Source organism: Miscanthus floridulus, chromosome 7, assembly GCF_019320115.1.
Source record: "Miscanthus floridulus cultivar M001 chromosome 7, ASM1932011v1, whole genome shotgun sequence".
Lineage (NCBI taxonomy): Eukaryota > Viridiplantae > Streptophyta > Magnoliopsida > Poales > Poaceae > Miscanthus > Miscanthus floridulus.
Window position 1 is genome coordinate 23209026 of NC_089586.1, and position 22125 is coordinate 23231150.

At 41.7% G+C, this 22125-nt stretch overlaps 1 long non-coding RNA gene across 3 annotated transcripts in view; it reads right to left on the bottom strand.

The window, feature by feature from the left end:
• The window catches only part of LOC136466723 (uncharacterized), a 28188-nt gene extending 6661 nt beyond the window's left edge, over window positions 1-21527 (bottom strand). The window contains exons 1-3 of one of the 3 annotated variants that reach the window (XR_010761420.1): window positions 20601-21527; window positions 20341-20486; window positions 19906-19963 (exon numbers count right to left, since the gene is read on the bottom strand). This is a non-coding gene — a long non-coding RNA (uncharacterized lncRNA). Of the gene's footprint in view, window positions 1-19093; window positions 19964-20059; window positions 20487-20600 lie in introns of those variants that run through there. The other 2 variants (XR_010761418.1, XR_010761419.1) reach the window with 2 other exon arrangements.
• Between the last annotated feature and the right edge of the window lie 598 nt (window positions 21528-22125).

Consider the following 22125-nt stretch of genomic DNA (forward strand, 5'->3'; position numbering starts at 1 on the left):
TCGGTCCTAGACACTTTGGTTTAGCGCTGACCACCCTCTGATCTAGATCTATCGGAGGCTGCTCGGGAAACTCTAGGGGTTATAGCCCGACCCTTCGGGTTCGCCAACGCCGCCGCCGCTTACCAACATGCCCTAAGGGGCAGATTCATCGACCAGGTTGAAGACGTCCATCCTCTCGCCGACCAGATAGCGCCATACGCCGCCGACCAGACTTTCTGTCTAAAGCTAAGTAACGCTTTAATACTTTTCTAAATATTCTCCAATCTCCATATATCGCCATAATGTTTCTCCGAGCTGTTTTCTCCATATTTGCTCTCCAAACATTTTTTCGAACCCCTGAACAGTCATGTTGATGTTCGGACGCCTCTAGAGATGGCCCTGTCTTCGGCTCCTCCCTACACATGCTATGGGCTCCCACGCTCTACGTTATGGGTGGTCGGCAGCGACTCCTTGGTCACACCTGTTCCTCCTACACGTGCACGGGCTCTGTGCTTGACGTTATGGACTATGGGCTAGCTAGGGCTAGAGACTCAGCTACACACTAACTGGTCGGCGCGGTTCATATTAAATACATCTTCATACCAATTGATCGTCGAGCTACATATGCTATTTCATCGCCATTGCTGATTTTTCTCTGGAGTTCATTTATTTTTACATCATGTACTACCCATTCTACATGTTTGTATTGCAGGATCATCGTCTAGGTGATCGGATCACCTGGTACTTGGACTTCTTGACCGATCAACTGGTCAGACCGCTTGGTTCATGGACTCCATCGCCGACCAGTTGATCGGACTATTCACCGGTCGCTTCTACTCAATGCTCACTTCACCGCCGACTAGTTGACCAGACTGTTCACCGCTCGTGCTTCATCGCCAGCTACGCCGGTTACTCCTCAGCGCTCGGATTCTGCATGCTCAAGGACTAAGTGGGCACACTTCACCGCACGAACATCGCTAGCTACACTAGGGACTCCCTGGTGCTCGAACATCACCGCCTACGCCGGGGACTCCTCGGTGCTCGGTCATCGCAAGCGACGCTGGGGACTCCTCGCTGCTCGGTGCTCGGACATCACCAGCGATGCCAGGGACTCCTCACTCCTCGGTGCTCAGTCATCGCCAGCGATGCCGGGGACTCCTCGTTCCTTGGCGCTCGGTCATCACCAGCGACACCAGGGACTCCTCGCTCCTCGGTGCTTGAACATCGCCGCCTATGCCGAGGACTCCTCGTTCCTCGGTGCTCGGACATCGCCAGCGACGCCGAGGACTCCTCGCTCCTCAGTGCTCGGTCATCACCAGCGACACCGGGGACTCCTCGCTCCTCGGTGCTTAGTCATCGCCAGCGACGCCGGGGACTCCTCACTCCACGGTGCTCGGTCATCACCAGCGACGTCGGGGACTCCTCGCTCTTCGGTGCTCGGACATCGCCGCCTATGCCGAGGACTCCTCGTTCCTCGGTGCTTGGACATCGCCAGCGATGCTGGGGACTCCTCGGTGCTTGGTTATCGCCAGCGACGTCGGGGATTCCTCGCTCCTCGGTGCTCGGTCATTACCAGCGACGCCGGGGACTCCTCGCTCCTCAGTGCTCGGACATCGCTAGCTTCGCCGGGGACTCCTTGGTGCTCGGACATCGCCACCTACGCTGGGGGCTCCTCGGTGCTCAGTCATCGTCGGTGACGCCAGGGAGTCCTCGCTCCTCGGCGCTCGGTCATCGCCAACGACGTCGGGGACTCCTCACTCCTCGGTGCTCGAACATCCCTAGCGACGCAGGAGACTCCTCGCTCCTCGGTGCTCGGTCATCACCAGCGACGTCGAGGACTCCTCGGTGCTCGGACCTCGCCGCCTACGCCGAGGACTCCTCGGTGCTCGGTCATCGCCGATGAAGCCAGGGACTCCTCGCTCCTTGGTGCTCGGACATCGCCAGCTTCGCTGGGGAATCCTCGGTGCTTGGACAACACCACCTACGCTGGGCACTCCTCGGTGCTTAGTCATCACCAGCGACGCCGGGGACTGCTCGCTCCTTGATGCTCGGTCATCGCCAGTGACGCTAGGGACTCCTCGGTGCTCGGTCATCACCAGCGACGCCGGAGACTCCTCGCTCCTCGGTGCTCGATCATCGCCAGCGATGCCGGGGACTCCTCGCTCCTCGCTACTCGGTCATCGCCAGCCATGCCAGGGACTCCTCGCTCCTCGGTGCTTAGTCAACACCAACGACGCCGGGGACTCCTCGCTCCTCGGTGCTCGATCATCACCAGCGACGCTGGGGACTCCTCGCTCCTTGGTGCTCGAACATCGCCGCCTAAGTCGAGGACTCCTCGTTCCTTGGTGCTCAGACATCACTGCCTACGCCGGGGACTCCTCGTTCCTCGGTGCTCGGACATCACCAGCGACGCCGGGGACTCCTCGCTCCTCGGTGCTCGGTCATCGCCAGCGACGCCGGGGACTCCTCGCTCCTCGGTGCTCGGTCATCGCCAGCGACACCGGGGACTCCTCGCTCCTCGGTGCTCGGACATCGCTAGCTTTGCCGGGGACTCCTAGGTGCTCGGACATCACCGCGTATGACACCGGGGACTCCTCGCTCCTCGGTGCTTGGACATCCCCCACGACACCAGGGACTCCTCGCTCCTCAGTGCTCAGTCATCGCCAGCGACACCGGGAACTCCTCGCTCCTCGGTGCTTGGACCTCACCGCCTACGCCGGGGACTGAAAGGACCTTGATATCGCCTAGGAGGCCTAGAGGGGGGTGAATAGGCCTATAAAAATTCAACTCGAAACTCTGTTAGAACAGAGGGTGGCACTGCCGGCCTTATAAGGCGGCACTGCTGCTCTTCAAAAATAAAGCAGACAGCGTTGAGATTTCACAGATAGTAACCTGACCCTCTCAGCTGCTCAATCCTGCAATAGAAAGACAAAATCCAGTTCGAAGATAGGATACCACAGAAATCTCACACAAGAGAGGATCGAGCTACCAAACCCTAACAATCAGCTAGCAAAGAGCTGAACTAGCAAGAATACAAAGTGAAGCACGCGAGACATAAAATTTATCCTGTGGTTCAGCTCACCACCAAGGCTTGCCTAAGTCCATGTTGTTGAGGCATCCACAAAAGGATTGGCTTGCCACCAAGGCTTGCCTTGCCCTTGTTCTCAAATCAAGAGAATGAACTCTTGATGTGAGGGGTAATTTCTTAGCTGTAGGATGAGGTTACAAACCTCCCAAGGCTGGCACACGAGTTGGCAAGCACAAGGGCGATGCCTAGTCGGCTAGGAGCAAGCTTCAAGAGTAACAAACCCTAGAACCGCTGGCCAAACGTGAACCAAATGCTCTTAGACTTTGGGAATCAGTGGATCTTCTCTCCAATTGAGTTTTGCTGCCTTTTCTCTCAAGTTTTAATGGTGAGAATCAAGGATTTGCTTGAGGGATGAAGGAGCAATAATGGAGGAGAGAGAGGTGAGCTTTGGTCTATTTAGTTTCGAACTGAACCGTTGGAGAAGAAGGATCTATGTTGTGGGCCGGCCCAAATGGTATTTATACCTCTTGGGTCCCAACGGTCGTTTATGGGCAGCACTGCCATCCTAGCCAAAAAGGTAGAATCTAGAGATTTTTAGCTAGCTGCTTTGGCTGGATAAGAGGATATAGATATGTAGTTTTGAGCATCTGGTTGCACAGTTGACCAACTGTACTAGAATCCCTCTTTATAGTATGGCTTTTCCTAAACTCAAATTCAAAGCATAAAAGAATATAAATGCCTTTGAGCTGGTTGCCACTTCATTTGGCAATTGAAAACTTCTATTATCGAATATGTTTTCCTCATTCTCATTATACCTTGATTATGTGACTTGAACCATTTCCATACATATGAGTTCACCTTCATGGCTTCAAGTCACTTCCACTAATGATTTGATCCTCAACACAATGACTCCTCATAGCTTGATTAGTACCTTGACTCAATGCAAGTACTCTCTTCTTCACCTTAGCCATGGTACCTCGGTCACCAAGCCATCGCTTGCCCTTCTCCTTCGCTTAGTACCTCGAAGCCCTTTCCTTGCTATCTTCACCCTATCAAGCCATACTTAAGTCACATTATATTAAGCATCTATTGAAAAACATTTCTTCAATATTTTGATCCTTGCTTGAATATTTTTCTAGATATGAATGTTGAGATCAATCAAGCTTCAGTTTGTCTCACATAGAGACATACATGGATCAACATCAATATGGTCAAGCTAATTCACGATTCCTTATTCCCTTCTCATTTTGGCTTGACATTCCAATTGATCTTTCATATATTTATCCATGTAAGCAAACCAATGTAGAGACCAACTTATATCCACTATACATTGTCATTTACCAAGTATGTTTGCTTTCACATGATGCTATGATATCCCACAACATAGAAGCTATTTCATTGATTCCATTTACATTGTTGTCTTTTGCTTGAACTAGATTGCTTTCAAAAACTTCCAATACAACAATACACAGTTTGGCATTCACTTTAACACAAAGTGGCATGTCATCAAGTTTGCCTACTAGTTGAACCTTGTATATACTTGTTAATACACAACTCACAAGTATATGCAATAGACTCAATTTCATGTTCAACACTTAATAAACTTATTAGACCTTTAATTGTGTTGTCATTCAATTTACCAAAACCCACTAAAGGGCTAGATGCACTTACAATCTCTCCCTTTTTGGTGATTGATGACAACACAACTAAAGCTTACAAGAGATTGATAAACATTAAGATTTTGAATCCTATTATATAGTGAGCTCCCCCTAAATGTGTGCATTGAAGGAATTCAAATTTTGGCCTCAAATACCAAATGCACATATTTAAGATAAAGTGTGGGAACTCCCCTATATCTTAGCATCCATGGGGTGCAAGGTGTAACATGATAACCGTGATGCTCATGACAGTTCATACATTCAAAGATTGTTGACCAGCAGAGGGCGGCACTGTCGCACCAAAGAGCAGCACTGCCACACCGGCCTGACCAGCATAGGAGAAAACAAGCATCACTCAAGGCATGAATGCCACACTAGCATAAATGGTCTTTATCAAGAGCATCAATTTAAACTATCCTTGCACACACCAAAATAATATTTTTTTAAACCTTATATGTATGCCTCTCCTTTACCCCTTTCTATCCTCATATCAATCTCTCTCCCCTTATATTCTCCCCTAATATTTCTCCCCCTTTGGCATTAATCTCCAAAAAGGATCTCTCCACCAAAAGGAAGAAATGATGGTCGACAAGTGAGGGCAAGAGAGGTAAAAGTTTAGCATATGGAATTTCTCACCTATTTTCTACCAAACAAAGTATGCAACTTTTAGATCAAGATTCTTGAGATGTTAGCATATTTGGCTCATACCTCACCTAGATGACAGTATAACATGAGACAAACTCATGCCATAACCACAAGAGGTATCAACCAAATATCTAAAGAATTCTCTAATCACCACCACAAGAATAAACTTATGGTGTGACTCAAAAATTGCATACATATGCACACACTAGCATGTAAAGGCCTAGATGCACAAAGTTAATATATGAGTTCATGGAGCGATATACCTTTGTTCTAAGCCTCATAATCTTCACTATGAAGATGATTTCAATACTTAGATTTAGTGCTTTGATGGGACTAGTACTTCTTTATGCAAGATAATTTTATTTGTGCCCATCTCTCCTCATCATCATCTTCAAGGAGATATCATAAACTTGTGCTTGATATCAATTGAAAGTCCATTGCTAGCTCTTGTTGTCATATTGAGATATCAGCTGAAGACATATTTCTTGATATACCAAGTTAAAGATTATCAATCAATACCAATTGAAATATGATCTTCATAATTTTGACACCAATTGAGAGTCTTCACAAGGCTTTATAATGTTTTGGTCGTCAGCAGCTAGCCTAGGGGCCGTGGGATGAGTATATATACACCCAAAAATAAAACTAGCCATTGGAGTTCAAAAACTAGCCATCAAAACCTGTACAAGTGCAGCACTGCCACCCTTATGCCCAGCACTGTCGCAGCTCTCAGAAACAGCATAGGTCACCTCACGGAAAACGTCATATCTCTTTACTCCGAACTTCGTTTTTAGTGATCTTGGACTTTCTAGAAAGCTTGTTTCGAGAGCTATCCAGCCCAACCAAGAGAAATCTCAAGATCAACAAGTGAAAGTGTTGTTCTATTGAACGGATCTTCACCAGTTGATGCCAATTGGAATGAATGCCCATATCTCATAATGTCACCTTTTGTAATTAGGACACCTGCAACCTGTACATCATCCTCATTTTTTATTCCCTGCTTGTCATCTCGATAAATCTCTTTAGAGCTTACAAAAGATATGAAATCTAAACTGAGATTTTCGAACCATGGGTGTAGGAGCCTCCCCCTAAATATGTGAATAGAGATTTGAATTCTCAATTTAGCATGAAAGGCCACAATTCATATTTTAGGTGTGATGGGAACCTCCCCCTACATCTATGCCTGCTGTGGGGTGCTGAACAAAGTGTCATAGGAATAAAAGTGACGCATATGGCAGGTCATATTAGTTCAAGCACACGAGACTCTGGCTGATACAGCACAGGGCGGCACTGCCAACCTGACTATATCAGTCAGGTAGCAATCAGATTCCTACAGCAGATCATACGAATATAGAACAATCTAAACTCAGAATATGACAAGCTAAAATAGTAACCATAAATACATGTCCATATCCAAAGCAAATTTAGTCACAAAATAGCATATTTTATAAAATAAAGTTTTGAGCGACTCTCAAACTCATAATCTAACAACTACTATAATCAGATCTGGACATTTGATGTCACCTAGGAAATGCTCATAAAGACAAGAGATAGCATTAAATTGTACAAGAGAATTTCATAACTAGTAATCATTTTGGATGTGGAAGGCATGTAGATCACTAATTGCAAAACCTTGTAACATAGACTAAATTCCCCTTTTTTTGATAGTGCATACATATACATGTGGAAGGCAAGAACATAGGCACTTTTGGTCAATTAAGTCCAAACAAGGGAATTTAAGCTATATTATGGAGAGTAGCTACTTAATAGATAAAAATACAATCCAAATGAATATGAGGGATAACCAATTTGGATTGAGTCAATGTAGCATACTCATGAGAGACTCATTCTCAGCAAGAGACTACACAAATTCACTAGAAGAAAAGGTTAGTCTTAAAAGACACAAGGCATAGGATGGACTCCCCCTTAATATGTGCATCAAGTGCTTGAATTACTTGTGAAATGCACTAGAATCGGTTTAAGAGTCGAGGGAAGTTCATCCTATATCTTGGTAAAGGCATGATAAATTTGCAACAATTGAAATTATGCCAAGGAAACATACCACCACCAAGGTAGATAGATCACCACATAAATTTTCATCGATATGACCATCATAGGTGAGACTTCAATGATTTGGATGGCTATAGTTCTCACTTGATGAAATGTGGTAAAACTGAGCTCTTGTGATCATCCAAGATCCATATTAGTTTCCTAGTTATTTCTTTACCTAGAGCAACTCACACAGAGAGCAAAGGTAAAATTCATGAAATTTGCAAGTTATGAACCAGGAGTTACCACTCTTTGTTGATAAGATCCTGGGAGATCAATGGGATGGATCATAGGTACTTGATGAACACTTAGAGAGGAGAAATAGCAACGAAAGCCCACTCTTCAATTATTTTCTCCATCTCATCCAAATCTAGGTCCATTTAAAGGATTGGGACATTCAACATTTAAACCAGGAGCACTTGGTTTATAAAGACCAAGACCTCCTAGAATAATTGTGAAACACCTAGAGAATTCAAAGGAACTACCCATCCTTCTTTTTCCATGTGTGTGACTGCACATCAAACAATTGAAAGAAACCAATAATCCCACAAGATATAGGCTAAGCTCCCCCTAAATTTTTGCATACAAGAGTACACAAAGTTCACTTAAGCACATTAACAATATAAGGTCAAGGGAGTGACTTGCACTATACTTCAACTGATTTGAACTCCTTGAAACTGCTTGCAATTCAATAGTCTCAGCTGATTACTTCTTGTTCCAACTAGTTGCAATCACTTGCTACTGCTTGTACTCTGATTGCAACTTATTTGGACCCTTGTGTGAGTTATTTTCTTTCATTGAAACTCCTTTAGACCAAATTTATATTTCTCATATTTACTGAATCTTCATGACCAACTTGAGAGCTAACTCAATCTTGTTGCCACAATGCAATCCAATTCCATTTAGATAGTTTTCAGATTCTGTCATCCTCAGAAAGGAAAAAGAAATCCATATCTCTCAGACCACTAGCCCAATATGCATGAAATTTGGTAGAGATCTTCATCTATGAGTCCTCTAACTTCTCTAAAAAATTTAGCTCATTTGAACTCCATTTGGTCTGTGAAAATAATTTTCTACTAGAACTGCTCAAATCTGAAACTGCACTGTTGAAGCTGACAGAAACCAACTCAAAACTGATTTTCTTCGAAACCAATCTTCATACCAATTGTACAGCAACAAGTACTAGATGTGTATAGCATGCTCATAAAGTTTCAGGTCAATTTATCAGTATTTGAATCTCCAAATCCATGCTTGAAGGCAGTCAACTCAGATTTGCAATTTTCTAGACAGATTTGATGATCGATGATTCTTCTTCTTTTCCTATCCAATCTTTGAGGTGATTTCAGTTGAGAATACATACAAGATGTTATATCCATTCAGTCCTCTCATCAACACTCATAATCTTGTGAATTCTTCTTGTATAGCTTATTCAAATCAACCTCAAACCTGATTCAAGCGAGACTGAAACTTTTGATCTAAATGACCTTTAGTAGCAACATCTTTCTTTAGGTGAAGAATAACCTTTAAGCTTGTGAATTAAATTAGCACAACATCTTCTTATTGATTTTCTATGGATAAGCTTAATCACAAGAAGACATTAGTAACACAAGCACTAGTTTTCCATTTAGTAACCATTTATATGTGGATGACAAGTGAGTTACCAAAATGGAGAAACCTCATAACATGGACTAAATCTCCCTTGATGCCTCATGCACCTTCTTTTGAGTTGAATGGAAATGTAAATGTGCATGGTTGGTCATTTAAGTCCAAGGAGCAGATTTAAGCCATATTATGGTGAGTGGCTAACATAGACAAATCTAATCCAAATTAGCTAGAGAGAAAATACATCACATGGTTTTGGATTGATAGCCTTCATATAATAGCACACTCTATTTGAGAAACACATTCTCATTTAGTGAGACTACATAAATCACTTAGAGAGAAAGATTAGTCTCACAACTCTAGCCATAGATTAAAGTCTCCTTTTATAAGTGCTCTAAGTATTTGAATTTCTCACATAGCACTTTATTCATTTAAGAACTTGAGATTTTCACTCTATGTCTAGGTCATGGCAACGATAGTGTAATCAATTTGAACTATGCCAAGAGATACTCACAACCATTATAGCATGTAGATGCCCATAAGATGAGAATGGGAATTTGACAATCTAACATATGACAAGATTCCATCAAGTAGGAAATTCTTGACTTGTGAGTAATAAGTCCCTTTACTTGACTTGAGCTTGATTCTTTATTCTTGGCCATTCTGAAATCTGCTTGCATCCTCCAATGTGTACCAAGATTCCAAATCCATCAAACCAACTCATAATGTGCACGAGCATAAACTTGCTTCATCTTGTTTTTCTTGGTTTGAAGTCCACAAAGGAGAGTCAAGTCATCTATATTGCTTGATGTGGATGATCAATTCAATTTTGATCATATTTCTATTCTATGACCAGCAACCAATGAATATCCTCAAATGCTTCTATTATCCTAAGTGGCTACACAAGACACAAAGGAGTTTAGTTTCAAATAAATTACACTTGAGATTTATATGTTACCACCCTTCTTGATTGTAATGGATGAGGTGGTCTTTTTATCTTTATCTTGCACATATGAAGGTTGTAGATTTGTCCACGAACTAGAGTGGAGTCAGCTGCTACTATGTAGGAGGGATGGCACTGCCGCCCTTGGGTGCGGCACTGCTGCCCTGCTAATTTGCAGCAGGGGTGTGCTACACCTCTGCATCAGAGTTGTCAGCAGAATTTGGTACAACAGCAACTTGAGGAGCTTTCACTTTTGTAGCATGTACTTCTTGTGGTCTTATATCACCAATGGCCATTTTCTTGATTGCCCCACAAGGTGGTTCCTCATTACCTACAACATGAATAAGATCTTGCTCTACTAGAGAGCCATTAAAAGCATCATATGGCAAATGATTCATTTAGACTTGAAGTACTCTAGCCACTCTTAATAATTCACAAACACACATATATTTGTGAACTATTAGAGACTACACACGTCAAGTGGCTAGCTAGCATGGGTTAGATATTAGTTACCGAGGTGAATATGAAGTTTGAAGTATTCCCATTGATTCATCTTCAGGTCAACTATATAAAAATATGCAATGTGAATTGATTGATAGCTTGAGTGAATATTTTCAATCAACTTGCTTAAGCACCCCGAAGCTTCATATCACCTTCAAGTACCTACAACACTTACTAAGCACAATTTGGTACCCAAACTATGTTGGGTCCATTATGGTTAGTCACAAGAGACTTAGGCACCCAAATGGCCTGTGTGCTAGCACATGGTGAACCAATCACCTTTCTAGCACAAGTGTCATTTTTGGGCCTCCTAAGCATATTTAAATCAATTGACAAGTTGAGCTTAGAAGTGTTACCCATGAGATAATCCTTACTTGAATGTTCCTTTCCTTTGCAAGTGTAGCATAGGCGGTTCTTGTTCTTTCTAGCCTTCTCTTCTTGCACTTTGCTTGCTATCTTGCTAATGAACCTCTTTGTTGATGATGACAATCCTTCACTTTTCTTATTAGGACATGAGCCAATTTCATGTCCCTTCTCATGACAACCATAACACTTCCTCTTGCTTCTTCTTGTCTTGTTCTTTAGAAGTGTGGCTTGATCATCGACCTTGTTGAAACACATAGAAGCATTGTATCCCATGTTAGAGAACTTGACATGAGCCATCTTCTTCTCTTGGATCTTGCTCACGCCCTTCACTTCTTTCTTCAAGGGGCAATCTCTGACATGGTGACCGTCTTTCTTGCACTTGAAGCAAGTGATGAGAGTCTTCTTTGATTGACGTTGCACCTTGATGGCCTTGGGAACTTTCCTGTTCTGTCCAGGTGTGGCACTGCCGCCCTTGGGGTGCGGCACTGCCACAGTCTGTGCAGCTGGCTAAACTACTACATTCTGGATAGATTGCACTTCTTTAAGTATCCCCTTCACTTTGCCATTGTTGGACTTGTAACCCTTTTGATAAGGCTTGATGCATGCATCGGTTGATCCCTTCGTAAGCTTCTTCACCATGTCTTCATGGTTATCTTGAGAAGGTTGAGCATTGCACTTGCCCTTCCATTGAATCAAGTCCCTTTTTAGCATTTCAACTTCTTCCTTGAGCTGTCTATTTTCTTTTACAATGGAATCATCACAAGTTTCTACAATTACATGCTCAACGGAAGGTTGGCTTGCTTGAGAGCAACACTTGTTAGCACATGATAAAATAGATGAAGCTTGTTTATATGTGCATTTGTGAGTGTGAGGTTGGTATGATTTTACCGTTGTTACCACAACCTCATGAGCAACTTCTAGCATGAGATGAGACTCCATAAGCTTCTCATGAGAGCACAAAAGCCCATCATGACTTTCTTGTAAAGTCTCATTTTTGCTAGTAAGCCTTTTCAACTTGTCTTTGAACATATAATTCTGATCTTCTAATTGAGCAACACAAGATAGAGAGTTAATAGTATGAGTTTGCTCAATTGACAAGTTTTCACACCTTTGGACCAAGCTAGCATGAGAGCACTTATGCTTTTCATGCTTTTTGGTCAACTTCTCCAAGCATTTGATCTTTTCAACGAGAAGCTCTTCTTGCTTGTAGAGATCTTCTTCTTGCTCTTGAATCTTCTTTATGAACTTGATCACTATCAACTTGTCTTTCTTGCTTAGACGTGCAAGGTATTGATTGATCTCATCATCGTTAATACCACTGTCATTGTCACTCTCACTCTCACTTGCCACTTTCTTCTCTTTCTTTGCCATGAGACCAATATGTGAAGTGGTATAGAGAGTTGAGCTTCTTGGTAGGGTGGATTCATCATTTGGCTTCCACCGATCACAAGCTTCTTCTTCCTTCAAAATGTTAGTCTCACAAGAACTAAAGAAAGTAGAAGTACCACATGTAAAAATATTGTTCTCACCAACTATTTCATTACCATCCAATAAGTCATGTGTTGGTGAGGAAGTGGATGTGGCATGATCAAATAGGCCTTTTGAGAGCATCACTTGAGACTCATCATTTGTCGATGAAGTTGAGCATTCCTTGAGTGGTTTTTCCAATGAGGTTGCTCTCTTCACATTTGGAGTTGCCATACATTTCCTTGAGCGTGGTCCAAATGATATGAGCATCACCAAGTGGTTCACCATCTCCAAATATGACAGCATCAAGTACATCTTCACTCAAAGCACTAAATAAGACATTAGCAGCTTGAGCATTGAGTTGTAAGCATTTCACTTCCTCTCTAGAAAGGTAGATCAAATCATTATGAGGAGGTGAAATTCTCACATCTACAATCTGCTCTATTTGAGGACTTATGGTCCTAAAAACATCAAGCACACTAGCAGACCAAGATTTATAATTTGAGCCATCTAAAAGTAAAAGTTCTAGAGATACCTCCTCACATGTCAACATCATTCTCTCAAGGTGGTTAAGCCCGAAATTGAGAGCTAGGCTCTGATACCAATTGAAAGGACCTTGATGTCGCCTAGGAGGCCTAGAGGGGGGTGAATAGGCCCATAAAAATTCAACTCAAAACTCTGTTAGAACAGAGGGCGGCACTACCGGCCTTATAGGGCGGCACTGCCGCTCTTCAAAAATAAAGTAGACAGCGTTGAGATTTCACAAATAGTAACCTAACTCTCTCAGCTGCTCAATCCCGCAACAGAAAGACAAAATCTAGTTCGAAGACTAGATACCACAGAAATCTCACATAAGAGAGGATCGAGCGACCAAACCCTAACAATCAGCTAGCAAAGAGCTAAACCAGCAAGAATACAAAGTGAAGCACGCGAGACATAAAATTTATCTCGTGGTTTAGCTCACCACCAAGGCTTGCCTAAGTCCACATTGTTGAGGCATCCACAAAAGGATTGGCTTGCTACCAAGGCTTGCCTTGCCCTCATTCTCAAATCAAGAGAATGAACTCTTGAAGTGAGGGGTAATTTCTTAGCTGCAGGATGAGGTTACAAACCTCCCAAGGCTGCCACATGAGTTGGCAAGCACAAGGGCGATGCCTAGCTGGCTAGGAGCAAGCTCCAAGAGTAACAAACCCTAGAACCATCGGCCAAACATGAACCAAATGCTCTTAGACTTTGGGAATCAATGAATCTTCTCTCTAATCGAGTTTTGCTGCCTTTTCTCTTAAGTTTTGATGGTGGGAATCAAGGATTTGCTTGAGGGATGAAGGATCAACAATGGAGGAGAGAGAGGTGAGCTTTGGTCTGTTTAGTTTTGAACTGAACCATTGGAGAAGAAAGATCTATATTGTGGGCTGACCCAAATAGTATGTATACCTCTTGGGTCCCAACGATCGTTTATGGGTGGCACTGCCGTCCTAGCCAAAACAGGTAGAATCTGAAGATTTTTGGCTGGCTGCTTTGGCTAGGTAAGAGGATATAGATCTATAGTTTTGAGCATCTGGTTGCACAGTTGACCAACTGTACTAGAATCCCTCTTTATAGTACGGCTTTTCCTAAACTCAAATTCAAAGCATAAAAGAATATAAATGCCTTTGAGCTGGTTGCCACTTCATTTGGCAATTGAAAACTTCTATTATCGAATATGTTTTCCTCATTCTCATTATACCTTGATTATGTGACTTGAACCATTTTCATACATATGAGTTCACCTTCATGGCTTCAAGTCACTTCCACTAATGATTTGATCCTCAACACAATATGACTCCTCATAGCTTGATTAGTACCTCGACTCAATGCAAGTACTCTCTTCTTCATCTTAGCCATGGTACCTCGGTCGCCAAGCCATCGCTTGCCCTTCTCCTTCGCTTAGTACCTCAAAGCCCTTTCCTTGCTATCTTCACCTTATCAAGCCATACTTAAGTCACATTATATTAAGCATCCATTGAAAAACATTTCTTCAATATTTTGATCCTTGCTTGAATATTTTTCTAGATATGAATGTTGAGATTAATCAAGCTTTAGTTTGTCTCACATAGAGACATACATGGATCAACATCAATATGGTCAAGCTAATTCACGATTCCTTATTCCCTTCTCATTTTGGCTTGACATTCCAATTGATCGTTCATATATTCATCCATGTAAGCAAACCAATGTAGAGACCGACTTATATCCACTATACATTGTCATTTACCAAGTATGTTTGCTTTCACATGATGCTATGATATCCCACAACATAGAAGCCATTTTATTGATTCCATTTGCATTGTTGTCTTTTACTTAAACTAGATTGCTTCCAAAAACTTCCAATACAATAATACACAGTTTGGCATTCACTTTAACACAATGTGGCATATCATCAAGTATATGCAATAGACTCAATTTTCTGTTCAACACTTAGTAAACTTATTAGACCTTTAATGTGTTGTCATTCAATTTACCAAAATCCACTAAAGGGCTAGATGCACTTATAGGGACTTCTCGGTGCTCGGTCATCGCCGGCGACACCAGGGACTGTCATCGCCAGCGACACCAGGGACTCCGCGCTCCTCGGTGCTCGGACATCGTCAACTTCGCCGGAGACTCCTCGGTGCTCGGACATCGCCGCCTACGCTAGGGACTCCTCGGTGCTCGGTCATCACCGATGACGCCGGAGACTCCTCGCTCCTTGGTGCTCGGTCATTACCAGTGATGCCGGGGACTCCTCGCTCCTCAGTGCTCGGTCATCGCCAGCGACGCCGGGGACTCCTCGGTGCTCGGTCATCGCCAGCGGCACTGGGGACTCCACGGTGCTCGATCATCGCTAGCGACGTCAGGGACTCCTCGCTCCTCGGTGCTCGGTCGTCCCCAATGACGCCGGGGAGTCCTCGCTCCTCGGTGCTCGGTCATTGCCAGCGATGCCGGAGACTCCTCAGTGCTGCCTTGGTGGTCGAATCTTATTGCGTCTCGTCGATGTGCTATCAAGCTGCTCCATGCTGCTCGGATCAGGGTGCTGACCTTGGGCAGCACATCTGGGGTCTTGATACGTGTATGTCAAACGACGTCGGCAAGCTTTTAGACTTCTTTTTCTTTGACCCTGCTACAAGATTCATTCTTCATCTTCCAGCAGGCTCGGAGACTAAGTGGGCACACTTCACCTTACGATGAATGTGCTTGTTCTCATCTCGAGGCTACGCCTAGGGTCTGGCAGCCTGCTCGGCTAATCTTCTACTTTCTGACCCTGGCACCACGTGACTACGTCACCTACTGTCAGGCTCGGGGACTAGCTATGGGGGTATGGCCCTCAGTATCCACAAGACATGACATGGGCCACACCATTAGAGGTGGCCCAGCCCACAAGATCAAGGCGTGCACGGCGCTGCTCGGTGTGCACCGCTAGATATTGTATAGTACCAAATAGGCTACTTTCCTTGTAACCCTGCCCCTCCAGAGTATATAAGGAGAGGCAGGGGTCCCCTAGCGGAAAAGATACATACATCTACATGATCCATCTAGATTTATCTACTACATCTCAATATAATACACCAAAGACACAGGATGTAGGGTATTACGTTGATCAGATGGCCCGAACCTGTCTAAATCGCTGTCTCTGCGCCTTATGTCACCATCCGGTTCCTGATTACGTGCACCCCCACCGACAAATCTACCATCACGGGATACCCCTCGGTGGTCTGCCGACAATATTCTGTCAATAAGTCTCCACCTAGGATAGATCATAAAGGTGAAGATATATCAAGAGTGTACACCAAGTTCCATCTATATGAAACTCTTCCTATCTCTCCTCATAACTTTAGTGTCATATCATCAAATTTGCTTATGTGACATCTCAATTAATGAGAATGAAATCTCACGAAGACTAGCCTATACATCCATGGATCTAGAGGCTCAGATATTCTTTTATTCCATCAATAAAAGTTACTAAAAGCATAAACCATGGATGGACAATAAATATTCAACAATACACCAATCTTGTCACACTCTTAAGGGGCTCACTCGAGTGGAGCTTTTTTTTTATTTCTTCCTTTTAATTGCTTGTCACAAACATTCTCTCTAAACAAAACACAAACCATGCCTTGGCATCAAGACATAATTGTGGTAGTGTATCTCTCTCATCAGAATTATGAAAAGGGATACATGTGCCAAGAGCAGATAGTCATTTCAAAAGTAAAATTAAATCACATTGGATGTAATTAACAAATATAGTTGTGTATTATATGTGTGAAACAATAGCATTAATAAAGCCAACATGTTTAGTTTTGATATGGCCATCTTAAAAATATATATAAAAAAATATGATTGTATTAAACCTAAGATAGCATGATTATAAATCTTTTTATTGATAGGGATATGTGAAGTACTTCTGAAATTGCATCAACATTGTTAATTGATTTCTATTTAACATTTTAGGGGGAAAATCTTCTCACTATCTTCGGCCATGCATGCCCCAGAAAGCACAACAAAACCAAATTCTTTTCCTAATTCATTTTATATCAAGCATAAAAATGGTTCGGTGCAAACATACTGTTTGACTATATTGTTATAATTGAAGAGCATTGGCCAGTTGTTAGATGCTAAGAAAATCTACTAGATGTGTAAAATAAAAGGATCAAATTATAATAGTATTTTCATTTTTTATAGGTATAAACTTTTCATTCTTAGTAGGAAACGCACAAAAGTAGATATGAAAATTTTTGAATTAATATTACACCCCCCCCCCCCCCCCCCCTAATAATATGGTTGTATAGGGTATCTCTAATCGAACTGAAATATTTTCATGCATAAAGTGATATCACATTAAGAGGCCCATGACAAGCAATTGGGAGAAATTGAACATACTATATGCCATCGGTGATTTACTAATAGGTAGGGCATGCATAACAACGTCACCTTAGCTATTTCATGACGTAGCAGCATCAGTGATGAAATATATATGTGTGGATGTGAGACAAATATAACAATGATAGAGAATATAGTCCATCTCTTCACTAAGAGAGAAGATGAGATTTGTTGGGTAAAAAGAGGAGTGTTGTTTGTGATATAATCAGAACTTGTGGGCTTAATAGACTCCTAGGGGATAACTCGTAGTATGAATTGCGTGTTAATAAGCCATCTCTCTAAGAACACTTTGTACACTCAATACTCCATGCCAAGCAATGTTAAATTTATGATTATTGGTAGCACAATTAATATAATCATGCAAGTCGATTCACCAAATTTATTTATTTAGCCTCTTTAAAATTAATCTAGAACTTTAATAATAATAACAGACGTGGAATTAAATTCTAAAAAAATTTGTCTTTTTGATCACGCCAAATAACTTGCCTGTCTCTCATTAGAGTGATTAGTCTCTTGACCAAGTTAAGAGTCACACATTTGATGCCACCAAGTGTTACTTCTTAAAAAGGAATAGTTTTTTTACATGATATTGTTAAATACTTCATCCGGCAATTCTCACTTTTCAAGTCAGACCAAATCTATAGAAAAAAATACAAACATTTATGATACTCCCTTCGCCAAAAAAAATGCAACTATGAGATTTATGAAAGTGAAACTAGTTTAACTTTGACCAAGTTTATAGTAAATATAGTATTAACATTTATGTTTCCAACTAGATTTGCTACGAAAATATATTTCATATATAATTTGTTTATGGGCACTAACCTTGTATCATGAATGTTAGTATTATATAACTTTGGTTAAATTTTAAATGTTTTGTCTACTCAAAAAATGAGAATCGCATCTTCTTGTGAACAGTCTTTCTCAAGACATAAATAAATGTTGATATTATTTTCTATAATTTAGTCAAACTCAAGAAAATTTGCCTCGTTCCAAATGTAGAATTGTATTCTTTTTGGGACCAAAGGAGTATTGTATTAGATTAAAAGAGGCCAAATAAAAAATCGGTCTGCATATATGCATACACTTCTAATACACCTTATCCCGATTCCTATTCTGCATGCTCATATATGCACACACTCCTGCAGCTCCACTTGTACGGTCATGCAGTAACATGGCTTGGTAAACAACAGACAGCTTAAACTGCTCGGGATGGCTCATGAAAGAAGCATATGGTTGTTGAGAAGGATGACCACACAGTTAATTAGATAACAGAAATGTTAGATAACATTAATAGTCTCATGTCTCTGAATTATATTAGACTTAGCGGGGAGGTGGAACACGCTCTAGTCCTACCCTTATAATATGAAATCAAAATGCTGTGTTTTTTTTGTGCAGATAAATCACAAAAAGAATCAGTAAAAAAACATACTGGAAAAAAGAACACGTATATGCCATTATTTTTTCCTGAACATATGGCAAGCATTTTGCAAAAGAAAAAACTTTGATTTATCTTAAATGATGATAAGCTCATGCAAGGAATTGAATAAAGCTAGAACAAATAGGTTCTATGATTTTCAACTATTGATAAGGCAATTGTAAATTAATAATGCGTGCTACCCTCAGCCCACAAACATACACAAACCAAAAAATACATTCCATGTGGTAGTTCTTAGACTATTTACATCCATGTAAAAGGGAAGTTTGTTCTGATACTACTAAATGTGCACATATGACCACATAAAATAAAATGATGAAAATTTTCAAGGGCAATTCTAGATGACGTGAAAATTCTGGTTAGAGTAAGATTAAGTTCCTCTTCTGCTTGCATACATTTCATGGAAGGGAGCAGACATCTTCCTTATTGCACAGATTATTAATATACTATCATATGCTTGCCCATACAGATATCTAAGAAAAAAAAGGAAAACATGATAAAAATTTTATGACAGTGTGCACTCAACAAAATATATATAAACATGAATTATTTATAAAGGATCAGTTGCTACAAAATCGATGTCATATTAAAAGATATTTAAAATACGAATCTATTAATATACCTTTTTATACTCTAACTATGCATATATATTGACTGATTGTTGATTAAAAGTTATGAAATTACTTTTTGAAATCAAATCACTAAAAAAGAATGTTGACAGATGATCAACGAAAAAAGTTTTCCATTCACCTATATGGAAAGGGACTACACATGTAAAAGCCGTAGCAGTAACTTTTCTAAAGCATCCATCACCTTGAATCACATCACATCGAAATCCTACTAGTACTAGAGAATAGTTTTTACTACGTGTCACTCATTTCTCCACGCAAATTATCTAGCTTTGCTTCTAGGTAGTTCACTCAACGTAATTCGGTATTTCGGATGGATAATATCAACACTTCTTACATCTATGGATGCTTTGTGTCTATCTCTTCAAGAGGGGATATTCTCTTGAATGTATATATCTTTGGCAGGTTCAGTTAACCTATAGCAGCTAGTATGCGTATCAAACAGTGGATACAAAGAAAGTGCATTTTTTTAATGTAATAGTGAAGCCTCGCTGTATGTTTTCCATCAAAAAGTGAATTTACATTGTTATCCCTGAATCTTTTCGCCAATAGCATATCATGCATGTCGCGGCAACAACAAAGATTTATCCAAATGCAAGAGATAAGCAAGTACAAACTCATCCGAAAGTGGCAGCAATTTGTTCCTAATAATTGCCAAGAAACACCAAGTGACTAACCAAGGGAAGCAAAGATCACAGAAATACCTTATTGGTGTTGCATATTAATACCTTCACGGTGCAATTTGCTAGGTGATCGAAGCTCCTGACCGAACGAAAAGGAAACATGGCGAATGGATTATTGCTCAGCACTAGCAGAACAATACAGCAATAAAAAGAGGACCACAAGCAAGATGCAAACCTGAAAACGAGGCAACTCTCATCGCAGCAAAGTAACAAAGTAAGGAAAATTCCAAACGATATGAGACCAAATGGAATGCGAACAAACAAACGGGACACACACACTTATGCACCCCACATCAGTAAAGCTAGCTAGTGCAACAATACCGTGCTCCCTTTTACTTCAAAAAAGGGATTGAATCTGTTGCGAGAACGAGTAAGGGAGCAAGGCCCAAAGGCTTAAGGATGTGCATGAGAGAGAGAGAGAGAGAGAGAGAGAGAGAGGGAGACAAAGGGCCTAACCTAGATGCAAGCTTGTTATCTGGCAGGGGCGAAGTGAGGACACCTTCCTTACCAAATATGGCTCATCTCTTTGCCTCCTCCATGCTCCATTTTTGACCCAACAAGAACTTGATCAACCCCACCACCATGACCAACTACCCGCCTGCCTGAGAAGTGAAAACCCAGAAAGAACAAAGAAACCTTGAAACCAGATGCATGGACTAGCAGAAAGAGAGAGAGGAGAGAGAGACAGAAGCTAAGGAGCGCGCGAACGTAGTTACTCCGTTGATAGCTTCTCAGTGTTGCAGTGTACTGGCAGCATCTCCATGCTTCAGCTCCCAAGGCGAAGAGTACTGGAAGATGAGATTGATACAGAAAATTTGGGGATAGCAAAAACTAGTATCGCCAATCATTTACTCCGGTACTACAAGGCCTATAGCTTCTAGTACTACTCCATTACCACCAGCATCCGTATCGCCCCCCCTCTGTAGCAGTTCCATCATGACTTGAAAGACCACATAACAAAAGAGGAAAAAACCATGGGTGTGAAGATCGAGGAGATAAGGAAGTGGCAGTGTAAAAAAGTAGGAGAAAAGTCATAGTCATAGAGATATGCATGCTCTGTTTCTTGTGAATGAGTTTCTCTGAAACATGTAAGGCGCACAATCTTTATGATCTAAGAAAAAAAAGCCCCACATCGAAACCGTCTAATTGAATTGAAATCGACTCAAACTTCAAACGGTTTTACCCTGACTAGCAGATCTAGATAGGAGGTAAGCCATCAAGAGAAAGAGGCTGGCAGAAAGAGAGGTGAGCACGCGGCGAGGACGACATCCATATTATGCCGTTCGTCACGTCGTGTGCTCACTCTCTTCTGTCAATCTCTCAAGAGTCTATCTCTCAGGAGCCTCTCCACATCTAGAAACGCCTTACCCAGTGACTCCCTTCACACAACCAGCCATGTACCTTTGGAAATCTGGTCAGAAGTTGCAAAACCAGGAAATTGAAGAGGAAAAAACAAACAAACCCTCCCAGCATAAGAGGAAGAACAAGAAAGACGCGGAGGGCTTCCTTGTTCTTGGATCCGGTGAGCAATCGCCGTACAGGAGTTGAAACGAGGGGTGCTGAGAGAAATGGACATCCTCGTCTCTCCTCTTCCCTGTGTGCTCTTGGTGTTTGGTTTTTGGAGCAGAGATGGATGGGATAGGTGGTCGTACGTCCGTTCACTGATACAAAACTTGGTTGAAACTCACTAAAAAATACGGTTTCAGCTAAATTATTATAAGAGAAAAATACTGTTTCAACTGAAAAAAAAATCAAACAAGTCATTTTTAAGACAAACGAACGGAACCTTAATAATACAACGGCCCCATTCACTAATGTCAAGTCTAGACTAAAACTAACTAAAAAATATTATTCTAACTAAATTATTATAAAAAAATACTATTCCAACTAAAAAAACAAACCAAACAAACTAAATACCGGCTAAGTCGTGCCGACCTCGGCAAGTTTAACACTGGTAGTACTGGTACTACCGGTACTACTAGTACTACTGGTGGCAGTACCCTGCACCTGCCAAGTAGTAGTTTCAATCAGCAACAGTTAACACTGCACTCCTTTTGCTTACCGATTACTATTACTTTATTATTGAGAGGACAAGGCGCCATAGCCCAGGAATTTTTTTAAAAAGGTTAGTACGATAATACAGCAGCTAGCACCCCTGACGAGATTTCCTCAGTTTGATACCGTTGAGTTTATATGTGTCTCGTTGAACAGCGTGGACACAGAGGGAGGTGCATGCGCATC